We start from the raw sequence: 22,929 nt of genomic DNA, 5'->3' as shown, positions 1-22,929 counted from the left end.
ACCACTGGAGTGCTGGGACATGGAGACAGAACAAGAGGGATACAGGTGTCTGAACTAAATCCATCTTTGGTTGGCATCTCTCTCTCTACCTGTGTGGCAAAGCCCAGCTATGACATTGTGTCCCAGGGACTTACCTGTCGGTCAGCGGAGTGATCACAAGCCGAGGGGTATTGCCAAGGTATTCATAGGAGTACAGGAACTGGGCGTCACAGATGTTGGCAAAGCAGTGCCGTTCCTCATCTGACCATCTGTGCCGGAGCTGTGACAGCCAAATGAAGGCCTGGGCATTGTCCACCTGCAACACACCCACAAACACCATCACAGGAAGGCCGGGGATGCCAGACACATGCAGCTCGGGGGCCAAAATAGCGACTGCTATAAAATTTTCATGGGGGATGACTGGTCCTCACTGCAAGGCAGGTGTGGTGAGGAAGGCCGCCTCCTTGCAATGCGGTGAGAAATGTCACCTCCCCATCTCCCATCAGTAAAGGGGAGGAACCAAATTAGTGACCACATTGGTGGGAGAGGAAAAAATTAATGGCCAAGAGAAAGAGCCTTACAAAAAGACTCCTGAATAGATTTAAGAAGCAGCAAGTCATGAAGAAGGTCTCACAATGCAACCAGAGTGAGAGAAGGAGCAGAGGCCATCTAGACAAGGAAGAGGTTGCAGACAGCACCAAGGAAACAGACTGGGGACAGGTGGACAAAGACAGGCATGGCCAGCGCTCTCTGCACAACCAGCAGGCAGGTCCAGATGCATCACTTCACCCCAGGCTGGACCGAGGCACCACTGAGCCCAGCTGAGCCTTGAAGACAGAAACCCTGTGAGCAGCCTGGCTGCCTCTGAGATGACACAGATGAGGGAAGAGCCACAACCCAATACATTCAGGGCATCTTCCCACCCACCTGCAAGGCTAAACACTTGGCATGGTGTCAGGGACAGGGGAGTAGTGTGGGAGAGGTGTTGCAGGAGAAGGGAGTCCCACATAAGTCCCTGTGGCCCCACACCAGACAAAGGACGCTACAAAGAACAAAGCTTGAATGCTTTTTCTTACTTTCTAAAGTCAAAACTGAGACTGAGTCCAGCAGCCTCCCAACACAGCACCATCATCCACCAGCACATGTCTTGGCACCAGGACGCAGTGCCGCGCTCTCACTCCTGGTGTGAATCTGCAGCAACTACAAGTTGGTGTTGCAGGGCCATGACACAGCACAGCTCTGCAGGCTTACAGGGGCTTTCTGCACACTTACTACAAACATTGTAGAAATAAATTTAGTCATACGTCTCCCACTGAGACCGGCAGTGATCTGAATGGCCAGTGGTTGGGCCCCCTGAAGCCCCCTCTCCAGCACCCACAGAACTGTGCTGAACTGCCAACACCAACCTTCTGTGCTATCATCTTTGCCACCACATCCCGAGCATGCACGTCGATGGTGCAAATGGTCATGATTTTCTGTCTGTCGCCCTTGGAGAGCTGCCCGATCAGCATGGTAACGAGGGTGTTCAGCTGGGTCACTTGCTTCTTGTGATATTCCTTCATCGCATTCTCGTAGCCTTCCTCCACCCTGGCAAAGGCAATCCCAACCTCGGTTGTCCACCAGATCTGGGTGCAGCAAAGCGCCACCTAGGGAAATAGGCTGGTTCAGTATCAGGGAAAATACCAAAGCTTCCTTATGTTCAAGAGTGTCGGATCCACAGGGAGATCAAGGATGAAACATCCGTGACATGAAATTAAGTATTTTTTCATACAGTAGTCACAGCAGACAGTACAACAAGGATCTGCTCCATGACATTCATTTAAAACACCATATCAGTGATAGACACATTTAGCAGCTAGTTATAAGTAAATCAGCACCTTTCACATGCCTGACACAGCAGAGGAGGAAGAGTTGGAGACCACGAGGTTGTCAGAGGTGCATCTGAGGGGCTCTTCACTCTTATCAGGCCTCACCACTTTGCCTTCCTGCTGCACCTCTCACTGCTCTGGCTGTACAGACTGCACTGCCCAAGCCCCTGGGCTCTGTCACCCAACCAAGAGCCCCAACCAGAGCATGGAGCTCAGCCTGAAAACTCCATCAGGAGACCGCCAGGATAAAGGACAACTCATCCTCCCTCTCTCCTGGATAGCAAGGTGGAGGCCAGAAACATGCCTGTCCACAGCTGCTGAAAGAAGGGAAGGGCAGGACTGATGGGGAACCCAAGAGCTACCTTTCCACGAGCCAGCCTGAGTGGTGATAAGAAGCAGTGGCAGATACCTGGGCAGGATAGTCAAAGAGCCATTGTTCCCTTGGTTTTTCCTCATAAGCCATGACGGCTTCTGTCATCTCATCTCTCACAGTAGCCCTCATGCTGTCTAGTACATGACTGAGCCAGACTTCAACCTGGAAAAGAGATTAAATCCCAGTAACACATTTGCTCTTCTTAAGTGCCTTTGGTAATTAGTGAAGATAGGAAATGAGGCAAGCATCTCAGTTCTCTTTAGACTGGACATGAGGGAAAGGTTCTTCACCCAGAGGTGCTGGACACTGAACAGGCTCCCAGGGAGGTGTCACAGCCCCAACCTGACAGTGTTCAAGGAGAGACTGGACAACGTCCTCAGACACACGGGGTGACCTGTGGGGTTGTCACTGCAGGGACAGGACTTGGACTCCATGATCCTGGTGGGTCCCTTCCAGCTCAGGACATTCTATGAGTTAACCAAACCTCACAGCCTCCTTCAGACTGGGTAGATTTGGCTAATTCTGGTACTGTAGGATTAGCATCTACTTCCAGACACCAAGAACAGAAGACAGATTTTTTTCTTGAACTCTAGCTACAGGAGGAACCAAAATGAACTCCGTCAATGAATAATTTGGCCAGGTGTGTTCCACCTCCAGGCCATGACAGAATCCCTGGTGGGATGTGGGCAGTCTGCCAGCAGCAGAAGAAAGATGCTGCCAAACTTGGGAACACAATTCCTGCTGAATTTCATATTTCACAGGCAAAGCCCTCAACAAGAAGACAGACTGAACGCAGCAAGCTCCATTGCTGGGGAGCTCAGTAGCCGGTATTACGTACTTTAGCTTCCTGTAATAGACCATGCAGAAAGGTGAAACTACCAGGATAGATAAGCTGAGCAGTAGCTTGATTCTTACATTTCATACTTTCACTCGTGGTATGAAATAATGAAGACTTGAGAAACAGGTAAAAGGCCTTCTCCTGCCAAACACACCCGTGCAGAGGTACTATGGAATAGCTTAGTCTCTTTTCAGTCTGCATCCCCTCCCTCACCGAGGATATTTGTAGCAAGCTTTAAGACCAACCTTCAAAAGGTCTTAGAAAAAATCAAATTAAAAACCTAGTCAGAAAAATGGCACAGCTCTTTCTCTCACAGTGGACTGCGACATCCACGTCCCCCCTTAGTGAGGACCTATCCAGAGTGACACGAAAGGTTGTGGTGTAAGGAGGTACTAAATCACCACCTCTTCCAGCTTTTCTCATGCACCAAGGGAGAGCAGTGAAGCTCTATGACGTCTTGGCAAGGGATCTCACACGAGGGGCAGGGGAGCAGACTCCACCGGACAGTTTTGATAGACAAGGACTTCCCTCTCACCTGCCCACTGCAGTCACAGGGCTCGCTGAAGCTGACGTACTCCTCCTCTCTACTGTACATTCCCAGGCCAACCTTGGTTGGCTTTTGCTCAGAGTCCAGCTGGAATTTCATCCTGGCCAAGCTGTCAAAGAGTTTGGAAAGATGACGTTGCACCTGCAAAACGGGTTGTATAAATAAAGCAACCGAGATAGGAGGAGCGGAATGGAGATCACTATACATGTCACAAGCAAAATCATGTTAACAAAATATCTTGGATATTTAGGTAGCACCACATCTTCTCAAATGTGGCCAACATACTGCCAACAAAAGCCTCTTGCTGTCTCTTGTAATACTTCCACCTATTTCTACGTAATTTAGAAAACAGACATGCCTTAATAAATCATGTTTCTCCATTGGGAAATCTTCCATACAGAGCAAAAGCATAGAAAACATTGAAACACCTCATGACTCCTACCCCAAATTTCCCTACATGTAGTGATGAGAAGTCTGTAGCCATTTCTCCACCTCATCCTATTCTCAGCACAACGTGGAGTTTTCTTCACTATGAACTTTCCTGTTTTTCCACTACTAGAAACTGATTTTGTGCTAGTGAAATATCCTAAATTCTCTTTCATGGAGAAGAAAGATCTTTATTTCTGCCTAAGACCTATGATAAACAGCCCAGACCTCCTATAGAACAACCATGTTCACCAAAAGCACTCTTCCAGAAGGAAAAGAATAATTCAGTTCTTTCCTGTTCACCTCCATCTGAGTCTGCAAAGCCAACAGGGAGATGCTGTGGGCTCTCAACATCAGCATCTGCCTGCTGGGAGCTGAGCAGGTCACCAGCACTTCTTCCAGACCACTGCGTAACACACAACTGCATCACTGCGCGCCCCACGCCAATGAAGGTGAGATTCTCCTAGGATTGACGTCCCCACAGAAAGGGGAAGCTCCCAAAGCAGTCCCAGACAGGAGCTGCCTCTCTCAATTACAGCAGAGAGGTAGAAAAACTCCCATAGGGGAGATGAGAAATGAGGGAAAGGGACCTGGGGGTCCTGGGGACAGCAGGGTGACCATGAGCCAGCACTGGGCCCTTGTGGCCAGGAAGGCCAATGGTACCTGGGGTGGGTTAGAAGGGGGTGGTCAGTAGGTCAGAGAGGTTCTCCTGCCCCTCTGCTCTGCCCTGGGGAGACCACACCTGGAATATTGTGTCCAGTTGTGGCCCCTCAGCTCCAGAAGGACAGGGAACTGCTGGAGAGAGTCCAGCGCAGCCACCAAGATGCTGAAGGGAGTGGAGCATCTCCCGTGTGAGGAAAGGCTGAGGGAGCTGGGGCTCTGGAGCTGGAGAAGAGGAGACTGAGGGGGGACTCATTCATGTTTACAGATATATAAAGGGGGAGTGTCAGGAGAATGGAGCCAGGCTCTCCTCGGTGACAACCAGTGATAGGACAAGGGGGAATGGGTTCAAACTGGAACACAGGAGGTTTCACTTAAATTTGAGAAGAAACTTCTTTCTGGTGAGGGTGGCAGAGCCTGGCCCAGGCTGCCCAGGGAGGTTGTGGAGTCTCCTTCTCTGCAGACATTCAAACCCGCCTGGACCCCTTCCTGTGGAACCTCAGCTGGGTGTTCCTGCTCCATGGGGGGATTGGACTGGATGAGCTTTCCAGGTCCCTTCCAACCCTGACATTCTGGGATTCTGCGTGAGATGCCCAATGCTCTGATGCTTTCAGAGAAGGAAGGCTGGAGGTGGATTTGTCCATCTAATTCTGACTCACTGACTCACAAAGAACTACAACCCTCCCTCTCATGAGCTGTGCTGCAAGTGGACGCAGCTTCTCACACACATACAAGCAGGGCCAAACCCTGGGAGGTGCTAAGTGACTCTGAGAAGCACAGGGCACTCAGCATCCCCCCAGATCACAGAATCATTTTGGGTGGAAGAAACCCTCAGGATCAAGTCCAGCCATACCCTAGCTCTGGCACTAATCCATGTCCCTAAGAACCTCGTCTAAATGTCTTTTAAACCCCTCCAGGGATGGTGACTCCAGCACTGCCCTGGGCAGCCTGTTCCCATGCCCCACAGCCCTTTCTGGGAAGAATTTTTTTACAATATCCAATCTGAACCTCCCCTGGCACAACTTGAGGCCATTAAGCGTATCTTGAGGCCATAAGCTTATCTCTTTTCAAACCGTAAGTAAACCGTAGAAACTTTTTCTTACATGTAGAAGCTTCTGGTCACAAATCCCCAGCTGCCCCTTCCCAGACCCTGTCCAGTCTGGAGGGTTCGGACACAACCCCAGCACTTGCTGCGATCCTGCTGCCAGAGCCCGAGCGCACCTGAATCTGCACAAGTTCAGCACCCAGTTCACGAGGATAATGTCATTGTGTATTTAATCCTCCTTTAGGAATCATCAGACTTTGAAACTACATTGGGAAGGCTGAGAGTGTATCTATGTATGATACTGCTTGACATTTACTTTGATTTTACTGCAAATACTTTTGAATAACAGAAAACACCAGGAATTTCTTCTTACTCAATAGAGCATTTCAACACAGTATCTTTGCTTCCTGTGGTTTTTTTTTCCTCTTCATTTTAAATATCAATCAACTATGTATTTATGATACTCTGTGGGCTGAAATCACCCAGCAGCAGACACAGATAGAAGCAGCGTTAAAGGTTAGAGGTAAACAACAGCATTTCCAAATACACATGCAAACCTGCTCCATTCCTGTGCTCACATCAATACTGAAAATGGTGGAAAGCCTGAAGAAAGTGAAAATACTCGCTACCAAAAGACAGAATTAGGACTTTGTTCATCATCCAACACTCGCCTTTTGCTGTGAACGTTTTGACTGGTTTTATGCACCAACCTCTGAATAAAAGATGCGTCCCAAACAAGGCCAAGCAGAGCTGTGCAGGGGTGGGTGGCAACCCAAGGAAGTCCTGCCTTGGCCACAGCCACTGTCTGACCACCAGCTGTCTTACCTCTTCCAGGCTGTGTTCTGCTCTTCCCCTGTGAACAGGCCATCCCAAAGACCTTTGCATGGGGGAAGGAAGAAGTGGCTGACTAGCAGATGTCTCCTCTGCCTAAAAACAGAGACGTCTCCAAGCCCTCGGTTGTCAACACTGTCACATTTGAATGATCGGTCTGTGGCTCTTTCAACAACAGATGCTGTTTGCTGGCATCCCAGCTTGGGGAACCAAGCTCAGCAACAAGTTTTGGCTGAGATCCTCAAGAAATGGTTTCCCCCAACCTCACTGTATCCCAGCAGAAACAAACCCACTGTTTTTATGGTATCAAGAACATAGCTCTGCTCTGTGCAGTGCTTTCAGAACCATCTGCAAGCATCACCAGGGACAGATGGGACAACATACAGTGTGCGCATTGCCTTTCAGAGACGACAGATGAAGGCCAGCAGTGAAAGAGTTATTGTTAATCCAAGTGAGGGTGGGAGAAAAGGCACTCAAGAAAGGATAAGCTACAGCTGAGTCCCTAGACAGCATCTTCCACCCTGACATTACTGACAGCTGGAAAATGTGAAGGTGACATAGTGCAAGGCTTACCAGCTGTGGGGTGGTGCCATTGGAAAGAATATCCAATAAATCTGCTGAAGAAACAAAGTAAAATCTGGGAAAGGCCAATCTTTTCATGTCCAAATATTCAGCCAAAGCCTTCTCACACAGGGACAACCTGGGGAGAAGAGCAGAAAAATAGAGCCCAGGACAGGCGGGTGAATATCCTTTAATGTGTCGTGCTACAGTTTGGGTTATCGAGCAGATTCTCCCCTCCCATGGGGAAATGCCAGACATGAGCTGAGCCTGCAGGCTGGTCCTTTACAGCATTTTCCAAATAGATAACAAAGCACATAGTAACTCATAGATCTCTCTCCACTCCCAAGGGTCAAACAGACAAAGAGTCAGAGAATCCTCACCAAAAAGCAGAAACACAGGTGGAAGAAGAGGCTAGAAAGGCTTTGCAGTCTGACTTACTGTTTTAGACAAGCTCTCAACTGCCACAGGTGATTTCACACTAGGATGAAAGTTTCCAAAACTGCTTTTATTCTAATGAGCACATTTTAAAGTCTGATTCAAACCTACTCAGCTTTTTGTGCTTGTGAAGCCTGAAAAGAAACTTGTTTGCTCCGTTCTAAAATGAATCTCTCAGTGTTTACATGTTAAACTGCTGCTGAGCTTTCAAAGTTCATAAATAACATGCAGTTAGTCCTCTGTGGGGAACACGGGCCTTATCTGTTTAGGAAGTAAAATTAGATCTCTATTTTAAATGGATAGTTATTACTGACACAACAGCTCTCACGTTAACTTGTTAGGTGTGTTCCAGGTAGAGTAGCTCATATGTTAGGTGAGAACTGTATCCATCTCTGGACATTAAGGTCTTTCTCAGGGAGTTTAGTTATACCATCTGTGAAGGGTACACACACAAAGATAATTTTGTTAATTAAAGCACATGGGATCAGCTCTGCTGCAGATATCCCTGCTTGGACTGCTAAATAGATATTTAAGACACCAAATTTGGGGTGGCAGTGAGGCCACATGTTATTAAAACCAACTGAGTGCCTAGCTTTGTATGTGTGCAAATCAATATTCAAGATAAGAGTTTGCACATACGCAAAGCCAGAATCCACCTTGGGGGCTTCAGGGTGATGGATCATGAATAAAAAGACTCAATGTGTGAATGCAAAGAACGCACAGTCCAGAAGGAAAGCCTTGGAGCACAGGTTAAACCAACTTATTAGAGCTGATCCCAGTCTCTGACAAAATCCTGGGACTGAAGTTGTACCTACCTACTCTGAATGTCCTCCAGTTGTTGGGACAGACCTGGTTTATTGGTGGCCTCAACCACATTTGGGGTTTTCTGAGTTTCATAGGCCAGTTCTTTAAAGTCCACATCAATCCCTTCAAAGCGTTTGGAGTCCTAAAAAGCAACACAAACATGTTCATGGTAAAACATGGATTTTGTGCTAAAGGTCTCCATCCTCTGGGTGCTGTCTTTGGGTTGAGGGGAAAACCTTCTGTCCAGTGCAGACAGGGACCCCTCCACCATTCCAGAATGGCTCTTCCACTGACTTGCCTGAAACTAGTCTTCAAACAGGCACTTGCCTTCTTGTCACTGTATCCCAAAGGGGTTGTGGATAAAGTGCTCCATGCAGGAGGCAATGTCTAGGACCAACCATTTTCATGGGATTTAATTCCCCTTGGAAAACCTCATAAATCTCTCTCTCCCATGTCCAGGTGAAGTACCAAGTTTCCCTGGCTGCAGCAGCAGGAGATGCTCCCACACCGTGGAAAGGCTACCAGCCTCATGTGAGTGCACTCCTCCCCTCCTGCTACAGCACAGGAATCCCAGCACCCATCCACAAAACGGGTACGATGACTCTTGTAGAGGAGAGCCCTTCCTTGCCTTCAATGAGGGTACGGAAACCCCACGTCAGCACCGGAGGCCCACATCAACAATTATGCTCCATATCTAACAGGGACTCTGAATTTCTGGAGCTAAACACTGAAGAATAAAGCAAGCTATGTTCAAAACATCTCTGCTCCTCCCTTCTTCCCAGGTCAGGCCTCCTAAGTGAGGCGGGACACTGAACAAGTGTTCCAAGCAGTCCAGGTAACACTTCCACGCTACCCTGTGTTCAGCCCCAGGAGCAAGGCTCCATCTGGAAGGTTGAGCCCTCCCTACACTCACGCCACAGATCCAGCTCCAGGTGAGCATCCCACAGCCTGTCAGCACATCCCCCCAGCCCTGGATGCATCCTGAGGGTGCTCAGCTACAGAGACTTTGAGCTTCAGTCTTTCTTTTACGGAAGAGAAGCTGCTGACTGAGCCACCTGTGTCCCTGGAGCCAAGAGGGCCCCGTGTCCTGGTGCATCCAGCACGGCACGGCCAGCCGGGCAGGGAGGGGATTGTCCCGCTCTGCTCTGTGCTGGGGCGGCCTCACCTACAGCATTCACTGTGTGCAGGGCTGGGGACACAGGAGAAAAGGAGATAAAGCTACTGGAGGGTGTCCAGAGGAGGGACATGAACTTGGTGAAGGGTTCGGAGGGGAAACCGTATGAGGAGCGGCTGAAGTCCCTGGGTTTGCTCAGCTGGAGCAGAGCAGACTGAGGGCAGAGCTCATGGGCTGCAGGTTCCTCAGCAGAAGCAGGAGGGGCAGGGCTGAGCTCTTCTCTGTGACAGTGACAGAACCCAGGGAATGGCAGAAGATGTGCCAGGGAGGGCAGTGGGACATGAGGAAAAGGTTCTTCACCCAGAGGTGCTGGACACTGAACAGGCTCCCAGGGAGGGGTCACAGCCCCAACCTGACAGTGTTCAAGGAGAGACTGGGCAACGTCCTCAGACACATGGGGTGAATTGTGGGGTGTCCTGTGCAGGGACAGGAGTTGGACTTGACAGTCCTGATGGGTCCTTCCAAGTCAGGACATCCTATGGTTCTATGGTTCATACCACTGCCAGACAGCTACTGAGATGCAGACAGCTGCCCAGCAGGATGCAAATGTAAATCATGATGCAATTTCATACATGACATTAGATAGCTCCTGGATATTAAGAGCTTGCTGGCACATGGTACAGCCTCAGGGCACTGGTTATCAGCACCTGTATATACTGCCCAGTGAGCGAGGTGTGCCCAGAATCATAGAATCATTTAGCTGGAGGAGACCATTGAGATCACTGAGTCCAACCATGACCTAAATCTAGTACTAAACCATGTTCCTCATCTATACATCTTCCAGGGCTGGTGACTCCAGCACTGCCCTGGGCAGCCTGTTCCAATGCCCCACAGCCCTTTGGGGAAGAAATTGTTCCCCAGATCCAACCTCAGCCTCCCCTGGCACAACTTGAGGCCGTTTCCTCTGCTCCTGGCGCTTGTTCCTGGGGAGCAGAGCCCGACCCCCCTGGCTCCAAGCTCCCTTCAGGCAGTTCAGAGATCAGAAGGTCTCCCCTCAGCTCCTGTTCTCCAGCTGAACCCCCCAGGTCCCTCAGCCGCTCCCATCACACTTGTGCTCCAGCCCCTCACCAGCTCCATTCCCTTCTCTCAACTTGCTCCAGCACCACAAGGGCTTTCTTGGTGTGAGGGGCCAAAAACTGCCCCCAGGACACTCAGCACAGCGTGCTCTCTGAAGCAGATGGAGGAACAGTCCAAGCAGAGCAGAGTGCAGGGTTGGAGACAGAACAGTGTGTTGTCCAGGGGTCAATGGGCTGCGCACATCCCCTCGTGGGTGTTCGTCCCACAGTGGTGCTGTCAGCGATGCTGCTCGTGAACAGGGACGGGGGTCACACAGCCAACTGTGGGTCACTCGTGAGTGAAAGGCAGGTTCCTCCACAGGGCTGCGAGTGGTCCAGCGGGGCCAGGAACAAGCTTGGAAGATTTTCTAAATAATCAAGAGAACAGGGAATAAGACTGGAAGCTGGACTCAAAGACAGCCCTGAGGAGGTCACAACCCTGAGGAGGGCATCAGTGACAACTCTGCTCAATTTTCTGAAGCTGAAGTGGGAGAAGAGCTGCTCTCCTGCTGCACCAGCACTGGAGGCAGGGAAGCGGATACTGCAAAGCTGCCTGGTCCAGCTCTGATTTGACAATTTGCACCATCTGAGTAATTATCTCCGTCTTCTCCCCTCCAAGGAAAGAGGGAACATGCCTGTATCACTGAAGGAAGCCAGCAGCCTCCTGCTCAGCCTCCAGGAACTCTGCATCTGCTGTGCAATGGTGGAGGGGAGGAAAAACAGTTTCTCAGCAGGGTTCAGGCACAACCAACAGTACAAAAACAGCCTGGGGCAACACTGGGGAAACTGCTGTAGCATTAAGGGAGCCTCCAAGAAAGCAATGCAGCAAGAGAACAGTCCTGCTTGGGGGAACACGGCAATATAGACAACCTTCTTCTGTGTAATGGAGGCTCTTCTTCAACGCTTTCCACACAGGAAAAATAGGATTTGGGATTTCCTACCTTAGGAAGCTGTGCCCGTATATCTTCTGAGCCTATGAATATGCTCTCCAAGTGAGACCACGTACGCTGCACTTCGAACCAGAGAGAAATGACGGAATCTGTTGTGGACAGCTTCCTCTGCCATATGGACACTTCCTCCAAGAAGAAAGCAATACATTTGGATGTCATTAAATTCTGCAGCTGCACCTGGTTGTCTTCTAAAGTTTCTATGAGTTCCTCGTCTGACTTCAGCAACGGGATGTTCGTCCGGGGGTGAGGCTCATACTGAAACTCCATGGTGCTCCAAGTCATTTTTAGCTCCTTCAGGACTTTCTCCATACTCATTTCTCGTACCGCTTTGTCCACAATGCCACGAACCTCATCCTCAAAGTTATGGAGGTTGAGCTTCAGGAGGTCAGCCAGCGTGGTGTCCGAGTCCATCACAAACCTCACACCCGTCACCTGCATCAGCTGATTCCAGTGCCTTTCCCTAATGGCGGGATTTTGAAGTTCTGCCACAGCTTTCAGGGCCGTCAGCATGTTCTTCACCTTGCTGTCCAGCCCAGTGAAAGCATCCCACGCCCTCACCTCCTTATCCAAATTCCGAATCTCTCTTGCAAACTTTTTACACTCCAGATCCATGTTTTCCACGTTAATATCCGCCCATTTGGTGGTCTGCCAGTCATCAAGGCAAGTGCCCACAAGGGAGATCATAGCCCAGAGCTCTTTGAGAAGACACAGCTCCTTTCGGCACTGCTTCAGTTGTTTATAGTCTGGCACTGTGACTTCAAACAGACCAGCTGATTCATAAATCGAGGTCATGGCTGACTCCATTTGTTTAATCTCAATGTGCTTTGTATCCAGCAGTTGATAAGGCTTTTTGGTGTCAAACCTAGAAAGAAATGTTTATTCTTCATAAGTGATATTGTAACAACTTCTAAAGAAAACATAAAACAAATGGTGCCTCTGAGACACAAAGCAGACATGATACATCTATAGTACCCATTGATGGTGCAGCCACATGGCACTGCTGACAACCCCTTTAAGCAATATTGTGCACTCAGCATCCAGATTGAATCTCTTGCTAACACCTTACAGTGTTTGCAGGGACAAAACACCCAGGGCGTAACAGATACAACACCGTGAGCAGGTAGGAAATGTATGCAAGGGTTCAAGAACACATCCTCAGGACACTCCGAGATGATCCCATGAAGCTTTTCTTCCTCAGGGCTTCTCTGATGTTATAATTTCACTGTACCTGAACGGTGCTTCTTTCCGAAATCGCTCTCTGAATCTGTGTTGCTCAACATCAAACGCCGCACAGCTCTTGCGCACAACTGTCATTTCGTTCGCCTGCAGAGGAGCCACACGCTGCTTCACAGCTATCGCCAGCTTCTTTATATTGTTCCATTTTTCTGGCAGCTCCTGCAAGCAAAATTTAAATGACGGTAGGCAGTATTTGCTATTTGATATAAGATGTGACTGATCTGTTTATGGACAATCACAGAACAGGAAAAGCAACAGATTCCATGCCTAAAACTGCAAGGAAGTTTTGTTGTGATGCAAAAGCTAAACACAATTTGGGATAAAACTTATCAGTTATCCACAATTTTGAAGACGAATGAAGACTGAGACTTTAAAACTGACTGCTCTGATTGCAAAAACATGTTAAATAACTTCAGAAGAAGGGTCCCAGACCAGATCCTGGGCTCCCAGGATGGCTCGGTGGTTGAGAGAGCACAGTTCTCCTGACACCGAGCCCAGCGGGACCCAGAGCTGGCTGGAGGCAGGAGGGTGGGCTGAGGATGCAAGTTCATCAGATCGTCCGGCTTCCCAGAGCTAATTAAGAAACAGAGCCTGGGAAATTTCCAGCCAGCTCTTAGAGCAGAAGATATTATGCCAGAAGGACTTCTACAGAGCTTTCTGGGGCAAATCCCTCCAGCCTGCCTGTATAATATTAGTACTAAATAAGACAGTTTCTTTCTCAGGACTGCATCCAAGCTGCTGGTGCACAGCACTGCTAACAATCCACCCTTTGCACCTGGGATTTTATTTAGAAAGAGATTTGATTTCTTCTCTTCTCACTAGACTTCTCGAGCCAAATCCTCACCCCAGACAGTGACACCAGCCAGGGCTCTGCTGTCCTCAAGTCCCACAGCTTTGCTCTCCCACTTCCCCAGGTACTGTGCCAGCCTACAGGAAAGACTTTGGGCTTCTTTTCATCCCAGTGCACATAGTTGAGAAGACTAATGGAGATGCACCAACACTATGCAAAGAAGCGAAATAACCTGGAGGCAGCAGAGGCGGCCAGAGCAGGGCCAGTCCCTCCTGAGGGGTCTCTTTCTGGCACTTCATGTTCCAGTCTCTGTAGAAATCACTATCCATGACCATAGCAGGGCACACATGGAGCTGCTTCCTTGTCCTTCTCATACAAACTATCAGCTCCAGCCCATCCATCTTCATGGCCATGGAGGGAGCGGTACCTGGAGGAACTTACTTTGGTTTTCCTACTGTGTACAGCAGTGAATGAATTATTCAACTATGTGTTGCTGTCACTTGCCAGAAAGAACGAAACTGTTTTGTTATCTCCTACATCTGAATGGCTGCCCTGCATACCTCATTTCTTCTGTCAGAAAAACAAATCAGTTGTTCAAATCTACACGCACAAACAGGCACCAAGCAAGCAGCTCTTGGGCAGAGGAATCAGCAGAGCTGGGTTCCCCATAGCACCATTTTTTATGCTGAACTGAAGCTGCTGTAGCAGCCAAAACATTCATTTAATGCAGCTCTTCTGTTTTTCAGGGTGTCTGTAGGAATCCAGTTATCTTTAGGACCCTTACCCGTGTCAGATTTGGTGATACAACCATCCGTGGATCACGGCTGCACCAGCAGAAAACTGGGGGATTGCTAAACCCCGCTCAGGTCCCATCCAAGCCTGCAGCAGAGGGAGGAACTTCTCCCCAAAAAGCTCTGCCTTAAACCTGGTGTCCTACACAGAGCCCTCTGCACACAACGCCCCGTGACTAAGGGGTATCCATCAGTATGCAGCCACACGCTCCTCCACCGTAACATGGTGACTGCTGCCAGTTCCCCAAGGCTGGCTGGGCATCCCACAGGCTTTTCCAACCTTCACCTCATGGTCCCCTGTCCAGAAATGAGAAGAATTCCCCAAAGAAAAATTGATTCATCAGGGCCAGATGTGGAAAGGTGCTGAAATACTTTCATAACGTGCTCCCAGTGATGTCCTTTGGGTCAAGCAGATTGGGTGTTATAGACCTAGTGGAGGACTGAAGTCCTATGAGAAGGCGACTCCTCTGCCAACATTATCCTTCCCATCTCCACAGTTGCCAAGAACTGGCTTATTTAAAAATAATTATAATTCAAACTAATTAACAGATGTATTTGAAAATGCATTAATTTTTTTCAAGAGTAATCGCTGAGAGTTGGAGCAGGCAATTCTATGTTTTTCATACATAACAAAAGGCTTAATCTCTGCTTTAAAAGAAAAATCTCAATATAACTCCAAAATTTAGAGCTATTAAGGCACATCCCACAATAGTAAAATACTATCCACTGAGGCCCTCTAATGACAGGGAGTGGGGCTTTAAATATTCCTGCAATGCTCTTAAGCTCATACTCTTTGACGCTGGCTACTTGGCAAACCGCCGTGTCCACCGCAGCTTTTCACCCACCTCCAGTTGCTTATAGACTTCCTCCGGCAGCTCTTGCTCACACGTCTTCAGCAGTTCGACGGTTTGCTTCAGGGGCTCGAACGTGGCATCGGTGACACTGTGCCTTTCCTTAACGGCCAGGAGATGCCCCATGATCTCCACCAAACCATCATAATCGCCTTTTTCAACCTTCTTGCTCAAACCTTTGTCAGCAGTTTTTATGAACTCGTCCAGGTCAGACAAGCTGTAGAACACAAAACAGGAAAGCACCAAATGAGAGCAGTTCCTACCGGAATCATCCAGGCAGCTGGACTGGCACGGAGAGGGAAAGGCCTGGCTAACTCTGCCCATCACATGGCAACATGCTGAGGGCATCAGAACCACAGTTCATGCTCACAGGGATCCATAGATGTGGTACGGCTTCCTGTGAGGAACGGATAATGGGTTGGGACTTCACAGGTTGGAGAAAAGGCATTTGAGGAGCACAAGTCTCACGAGGAGCAGCTGAGGGAGCTGGGGCTGTTCAGCCTGGAGAACAGGAGATGAGGGGAGACCTGATCTCTGCAACTGTCTGAAAGGAGGTTGGAGCATGGAGGGGGTTGGTCTCTTCTCTCAGGTAGCAAGTGATAAGATAAAATGGCCTCAAATTTCTCCAGGGGAGGTTCAGATTGGGTATTAGGAAAAAAATTATCCACAGAAATGGCTGTCGGGCCTTGGAACAGGCTGCCCTGGGCAGTGGTGGAGTCACCATCCCTGGAGGGGTTGGATAGACATATAGATGAGGTTCTCAGGGACATGGGGTAGTGCCAGAGTTAGGTTATGGTTGGACTCTGTGATCTTGATGGTCTCTTCCAACCAAACAGATTCTATGACTCTATCCTATGATTCTATAAGGGAGACCTGTGAGCTCGGGTCTGTGGTCTGAAGAGAGTGAATTTGAAAGGACAGTTTTCATGTCATCTCTTCCAATACAAGAATTCAACAAATGAACCTGGTAGGTTGTAAAGCTACAACAAACAGGGATTCTTCTTCGCACGCTGCCTTATTTCAGAGGGTAAGTCTCTGCTGCAGAAGGATGCAGATGTTAAAAATTCACAGCGGTTCAGAAAAGCAACCGAACTTTTGTGGGAGAAAAAAAAATCCATCCAGGTCTTTAGATACAAAGGTACAACCCATGACTCTCAAAGTCCTCAGGTATGAATGGTTAGAGACAAGGAGACTATTTGGGGGAAGTTTCCCTACCTGCTTCTTGATCTCACCAGCTGCTGGACACTGTTAGCAGAGCTTGATGGGCTCCTGGATCTTTGGTCCTTTCCATTCTTCCCTTCTCAAAACGCTTCCTTTTGAAGTGCCCGCTTAAATTCTGTGGATGCTGCTGGACCAAAACATAGCCCTAAACACTTCACCTATTAAAGACTAAACTGCTGAGTCAGGAGCTCTTAATAAGAACTCCTAAATGCCTGTTCTAACCTATGCAAAAACCTCTTTGCACAGGAATTATCGTGCTGAAAAGAACACAAGAGATCACAGCAGCCACCACACGCAGCAGCCTTCACTAGTACATATGTCTGTAAATATTTCTTCGTAAGCATCCAAGCCCTGTGGCATCCTTCAGCTGCTACTACTCAAATAAATCACCTAACACATCATCCTGCAGAGACCAGGCGGCTGAGCAGCTATTCAGAGCAGGGAACACATGTTAATTCAAAACTTACATCCAAAGCTCCTCCTTTTTGTAACCTTGAAACTGCCTCCCCATGACTGCTCATGCCAGGCAACCCAAATTACTTTTTTTACAAAGAGTGCACTCAAAAGAGCACTGCATTTAGAAACGGAGCAAGTATCTCATGGCATTAATGCAGCTTTACTGATGGCAAATTCAACAAAATAAGCATAGAGCCCTAGAAGAGATTAGATTAGTTGGACCAGGATGAACAGACAAACAGACATCCTGTCCAACACCACACAGTCGGTCGTAGGAGCATCAGCTCGCAGGATGTCGATGGTACCGAGTTCGTGGAACTGTTTGCACTTTACACACTCAGCTGGACCAGCTGCTCCCAGCAGAGACGAGGGGATGAAAGTTAGCAGAGATGCGATGGAGCTGGCAGGGGGTGTGTGCCCCCTCCTCTTGCTCCTGTATTAGCCTTTTGCTTATCAGTGTGAAATGATAAAGCCCAGCCAACACAAGAGAAACCCACTTTGGTTCTGGGAAGAAGAGGTAGAACGGTTCCTACCTGTGCATGACGTGGTCCATGAGATGCTGCTTGAACACCAAGCTCCACCGTTTAATCACATTCAGCAGAGACGCTTTGAAAGGCCGAGCACCAACTTTCATCCAACTCTGGAAAATGCTGATGGGCTCGATGCGATTCACCTCCTCATAGATCTTCTCGTAGGAGTCAATCTGCTCTCGGAACTGCTGCAGCGTGGGAGGTGACTCAGGGACCCCGTTCTCTGCATGGGCCTCGATTTCTGCCGCAGTGAGAATGTGCCCGTAGAGGAGGAACTGGCGGAAGAACTCCTTTCTGTCCTCCCCGTACAGGTAGGAGTAGTGGTCGAAGGCACTGCGGTAATCACAGCAGGCCGCCATCACGGCCTGCACACGCCCCATCAGCTCATGGCGCATGTCGGCCAGGTCAGCCATGTCCTCCATGTCAGCCTGGAGAGGAGAGGAGAGGAGCTCGCAGTGATGCGGGGGCAGCGTGGCACCTCCTCACTGCCACACAGCGTGAGGGAGCTCCACAGCCACGGACCTGGTAGTGGAGGAAGCCGCTGTGCTCAGCCAGCCTGGGCACCAGCGATGAGATCCGGTAGATGTCGTTGAGAAGACCTTCCACCACGTCGTAGAAGCCATCGTTTGTGCCAGGGTCCAAGGAGGGTTGAAATACCAAATCTGGGATCACCAAATCCAGCTGCACCTCAAACAGGGGAGGAAGCCCTGCCTTGGGATCTGGTAGGGAAGAACAGAGGTGCCAGGTTATTTTTGAAGGGGAGAAAAGTGATCTAGAGCCACCACTAACATCCCACCACAAGACACACACATGCCCCACAGGGACACCAGGCAGGTGGGACACCCACTCGCTGGGTCCAGTGACATTGTGTCTGCACACAACGCAGAGGGGAGGCTGCCAAACCAGCTGGTGTTCTGGTACCCACAGGAGATACTGGAGAACAGATGAGACACAAGTGATTTAAGGACCGGAAAAATGCTGTGGAGGGAAGCCTTAAAGAGACCAGGCTCTTCAGCTAATCAAAAGGGAGTCTGAGAGCTGAACAATTACAGCGCATAAGTACTTAAAGAGGAGAAAAACAACAGGAACCAAGAGGCTCTTTAATTTAGTGGAGAAAGGCATGAAAAAATAAAACACCAACTGGTTTCACAAATGTGAAATTCTGTGCTTGTTTTTAACAAGATGGTGAGGAACTGGATGCAATTCTCCAGCTCAGTGTGCCTCCACATCCAGGAGGGAAGCGTTCTGAAGATGTGCTTTAGCTGGACACAGCTGCTCTCAGCAGAGTGACCCTCCGTGGCAGCCTTAGGCAGGAGCTCTGCTTTGGTGACCCCTCTCCTCACTCCTCAGTGATGGAGGTTTTTCTTTCATGTCTTTCATCCACAGAACCAACTCTTGAGACTCTCCACAAACGAAAGGTTGTGTCACCTTGATGCTTTGTGCATGGGAGGTCAGGAGATGGCTGATGCCCAAGAACAGACTTGGAATGATGCCTCAATTTTGTCTGTTCACAAATCCCAGCAAATGGTGCACAGTCATCTCTGTCCCTTCCCTTGAGCAAGGCTTTGCTCCAGTGACCAGGGGACAGAGTTACCCTCTGAGTCTGGAGGCTCCTCCAGCACTTGCTGTAGACAATGCAAGAGGCAGAGTAGAAAGACCACCACAAGTCAAAGCACAAAACAGAAACTTCCTTTTGGTGAGACTGAAGATGGTATCACGGCCAGAGCTGAGGAACCAGCAGTTACCTGTGTTTTCGAGGAGCTACTTGAGTGAGCACTCAATGGCAGTGAAGAATCCATCCAGAACTATCTCATCCACGTAATCCACATAGGCCTTCCAGATGTCAGATGCTGGGTCTGCAAGTAAGAGGCTCTGGTTTTCCTGGAAGAAAAAGACGACACTTTGAAATACAGCGGGGCTGAGTCTGTCCTACAAGAGCTGCCCACAGCTGAGGACTCATGGCAATGAGCACACAGGTACCAGCCCTGCGGGGGGAGAGAAACCAGACAGACGGATGTTGCTGCTGGTAGCATGGCCACAATTTTCTCCTTCTGTCAAGGGCTGCTTTGTCATCTGAAGCAACTCAAAATAATCACAAGGTAAAAATGGAGTGCGTGAGAGACTTAGCAGCCCTGCAACCTTCTCCTCCCTCTTCTCTGAGGCCAAAGGGCTCAAGGGTGCTTTGCAGACCTGGGCCAAAGGCTCATCCCAATGCATGAAGCCTCAGTCCTTGTGGCCTGTATAATGTTACCTTGGGTGGATGAGTCCTTCCAAGCGGACTGCTTACACCTCTGCCCTACAAATGGTCATCTCAAAACAAGAGAACTTTAAAATTCAGAAAAGGGTTTTTAAATAAACCAAGTGAAAATAGTTAAAGATTGGGATCAGAAGACAAAGGGTTGGCTTACAGCCTCCCTTCTCAGCTTATTGCGTTCCTTACCTCCAGGCAAGTTCACAGTCAGGAAATTCACGGTTTTCTAGGCCACAGAATGGCCCCATCCTTCTTGCGTCTCCTCTTCCACACCCACAAGACCAGCCTGGGTATCCATCCCCTGCACCTCCCAGGCTCTGCCGTGATCCTGTTCCGGCCTTGCTATGCCCTCTGAGGGCTCTTTCTCCTAAGCCTGCCAGGGGCTCTCAACACAGGCACGGGCTCAAAAAAAACGTAAGGTCCAGCTTGCAGTCTGCTGCCAGGGGTTCAAAGCTGGCTGTATTTCATCTCTGGGGACACAGGAGAGGGTGCCATTCCCAGTGGCATGGCAGCTTGGCACACATGAGATCATAGAATCATTCTGGTTGGAAGAGACCCTCAAGATCATCGAATCCAACCATAACCTAACTCCACCACTAACCCATGTCCCTAAGAACCCCATCTGTACATTTGTTAACACCTCCAGGGATGTGACTCCACCACTGCTCTGGGCAGCCTATTCCAAAGCTTCACAATCCTCTCTGTGAATTATTTTTTCCTAATATCCAATCTGAACTTTCCTTGGTGCAACTTGAGGCCACTTCCTCTCATCCTATCTCTTACTACTTGGGAGAAGAGACCAACCCCCTCCATGCTCCAACCTCCTTTCAGACAGTTGCAGAGAGCAAGAAGGTCTGGCCTCAGCCTCCTCAAGATAGAGTGGCATTGCCAATTGGGCTTGAGTCAACCCAGAGTTGCTGCTCCCCAACTTTACACATCAACGCTGAGTGATTAAACTGTTAACAGAGCAAGCCAGGGCTCTGGTGCCTTGCAGACTCACCTCCACATTTTGCTGACACAAGAGAAAGGGGAACTTCACAGGACTGAACACTATGGGAATGCCCATTTGAAAGCACCACCCCCTCTTCACCGTCCCATGCCCTTGTATTTGACAATGCCCCCTTGTCACTGGTGTTCTACTGAACCTTTACTCCAGAGGCCTCATCCTGGTGCAAAAGGGCAATGCAAGCCAGCATCTCACTGTCCTGCCTGTGCTTGTGGGTGCACGTACCCAAACTCTCTGTGCTCTTCTCTCAGCAGCCTCAAGACTCACCTGCTCAAAAGAAGACCTGAACACCCAAGGGAAACACAGCAGACCAGCTCTTGGCCCCTTTGCTGCTGTTCCTCCAGGTTTGACCAGCACAGCAGGACAGAGGCATGGGGACATCCTATTTTGGGCCACGGTGCCTTTCCCTCCCCAGGACCTTCATGCTGCTTTGCAGTTGGTCCTGCCCTGTGAGCCACCAGAGCAGCGGTGCCAGCCCTTCTGCCTTGGCCACAGCCCCATGTTCTCTCCGGTCAATTTAGGAAGTGTTCCCATCTTTTGGGTGTAGCTGGAGGTGGTTGAGCCTGTCACAGCTGTAGCAGCAGGACAACGTGGGCATAGTAAAATCCTCGCCGTGGGTTCAGAGGGTACAGAAGTGGGTCAGAAGCCCAAGGCTGAGTGCAGACAGTGAAGTAAGGTGAGCAACAAGGGCTCAGTGTCCCAGAGAGGGTCAGCCCAGTCTCTCCAGAGTCCAAGGCCAGATGGTGACCCTCAGGAGTGGGCTGGACCTAAAATCCATCTGCCTTCCAGCCAAGGTGCTGTCCCTGACACGCTAAAACCTCTGGGCAGGTGAGGCGCAGAGATTTGGGCTTTCTCCTGCTCTGCAAAGAGGACTCTCAGCTCTGGCAAAGCCACTGGAAAAAACCCAGGGTTCAGACAGCAGCTTTTTTCTTGTTACTCAGCTTCTCCCTGGACTGACAGCGTCACCTCCTGCTCCCACAGAGGAACAACAAGCCTAAAGCAGAAAGGTCAGCCACAGCCAGCTGCCTCTCCATTTTAAGGTGAATATTTCGGAGGAGTTTTTCCTCTGAGCAGGATCCCAAAGCCTGATGCACGACTACCCTCTAGTGGCTTCACAAGAACCAGGACTGGGAGCCAGACTGGGCTGCATCGGCTCCCACTCCTGCTCCAAACTCGGTGCCTGGTCAGCAGCCCCGCACACTCAGCTGTACCAGCTCACCCATCAAAGTATTCCTTCATCAACAACAGGTAAGTTTTTCAAACGAGTTAAGGGAGTTAATTTTAAGGTGAAGCAGCTCTGGACATTTTCACCAGAGCGGAGAGACACCCAGAGCCTATGAAGAGTCAACAAACCCCTGGAGAAGGTCCCCCCTCACCTTCACCAGCAGATGAATCCTCTGCCCTGACTCTCGGACAAGGCTGTAACGCCGTTCCAGGCGGTCCTGACAGTCCTCCAGGCTCAGCAGCGATTCTCTTTTACAATCTCTTCTCACAAATATGGGCGACGCCCACGATCCCACGATGGTCTGGATCTCCTCAACATTGTTTTTGGCTTTCTGTATCCTCTGCTCGAGGTCATGGACATCATCCATCACCATGGAGATGTGATCCCAGACACCTGGTAAAAAATGAGATGATTGACTACTTTTTTTCAGAGCTGCATGGCCAAGCTCTTGTGCACTCTCCATAAGACTTTTCCCCCACGGTTTCATGTATTTCTCACCCATCATTAACACAAGAGACTTACCACCTCAACCAAAAGAGTCACTTCTAGCTCCCTCCTACCCCAACAATCCATGGTACAGCTGCAGCCTCTGTTTTCTGCCAGGAGCACCAGCACCGTGGGGACGTCTGACACTTCCCCCTTTCCCGTACCCAGATTTAATCTGCTACCAGAGAGAGAACAAGGACAACAGGCTGAGTGTTCCTGCCACTGTCACTAGAGCAGGGACCCACAGCCCCACAAACACAGGCTGTGACAGCCCAAGGTACCAGCGAGGGCTGCATTTAGATTCAGGGAACTTCATCTGCAGGAAAGTCCCTTCATCTTTGTTGTGCAATGGAGAAAGAGTTTTTCAGCATGAGGAATTCTGCTTTGCAAGTTCCCAAGGGAGGACACTTGTTCCTGTTCATACCACAAGCCTGATGACAGAAATATATATTCCAACAGCGAGCAGTTTGCTTTCACCAAGAGGAAACAAATTGTCTTCCTCCATTCTGCTTTGCAGTTAAAACTGATCAAGCAAGAACA

The 22,929-nt window shown here is 49.4% G+C and overlaps 1 pseudogene; it reads right to left on the bottom strand.

Annotated features, from left to right (window-relative positions):
- The window catches only part of LOC139825978 (dynein axonemal heavy chain 9-like), a 117,652-nt pseudogene that overhangs the window by 71,975 nt on the left and 22,748 nt on the right, over positions 1-22,929 (bottom strand).

The sequence above is a fragment of the Patagioenas fasciata genome, chromosome 32 (genome assembly GCF_037038585.1).
Source record: "Patagioenas fasciata isolate bPatFas1 chromosome 32, bPatFas1.hap1, whole genome shotgun sequence".
Classification (NCBI taxonomy): domain Eukaryota; kingdom Metazoa; phylum Chordata; class Aves; order Columbiformes; family Columbidae; genus Patagioenas; species Patagioenas fasciata.
Note: the sequence above shows the minus strand (reverse complement) of the source record. Positions and strands in the feature narration are given on the sequence as shown.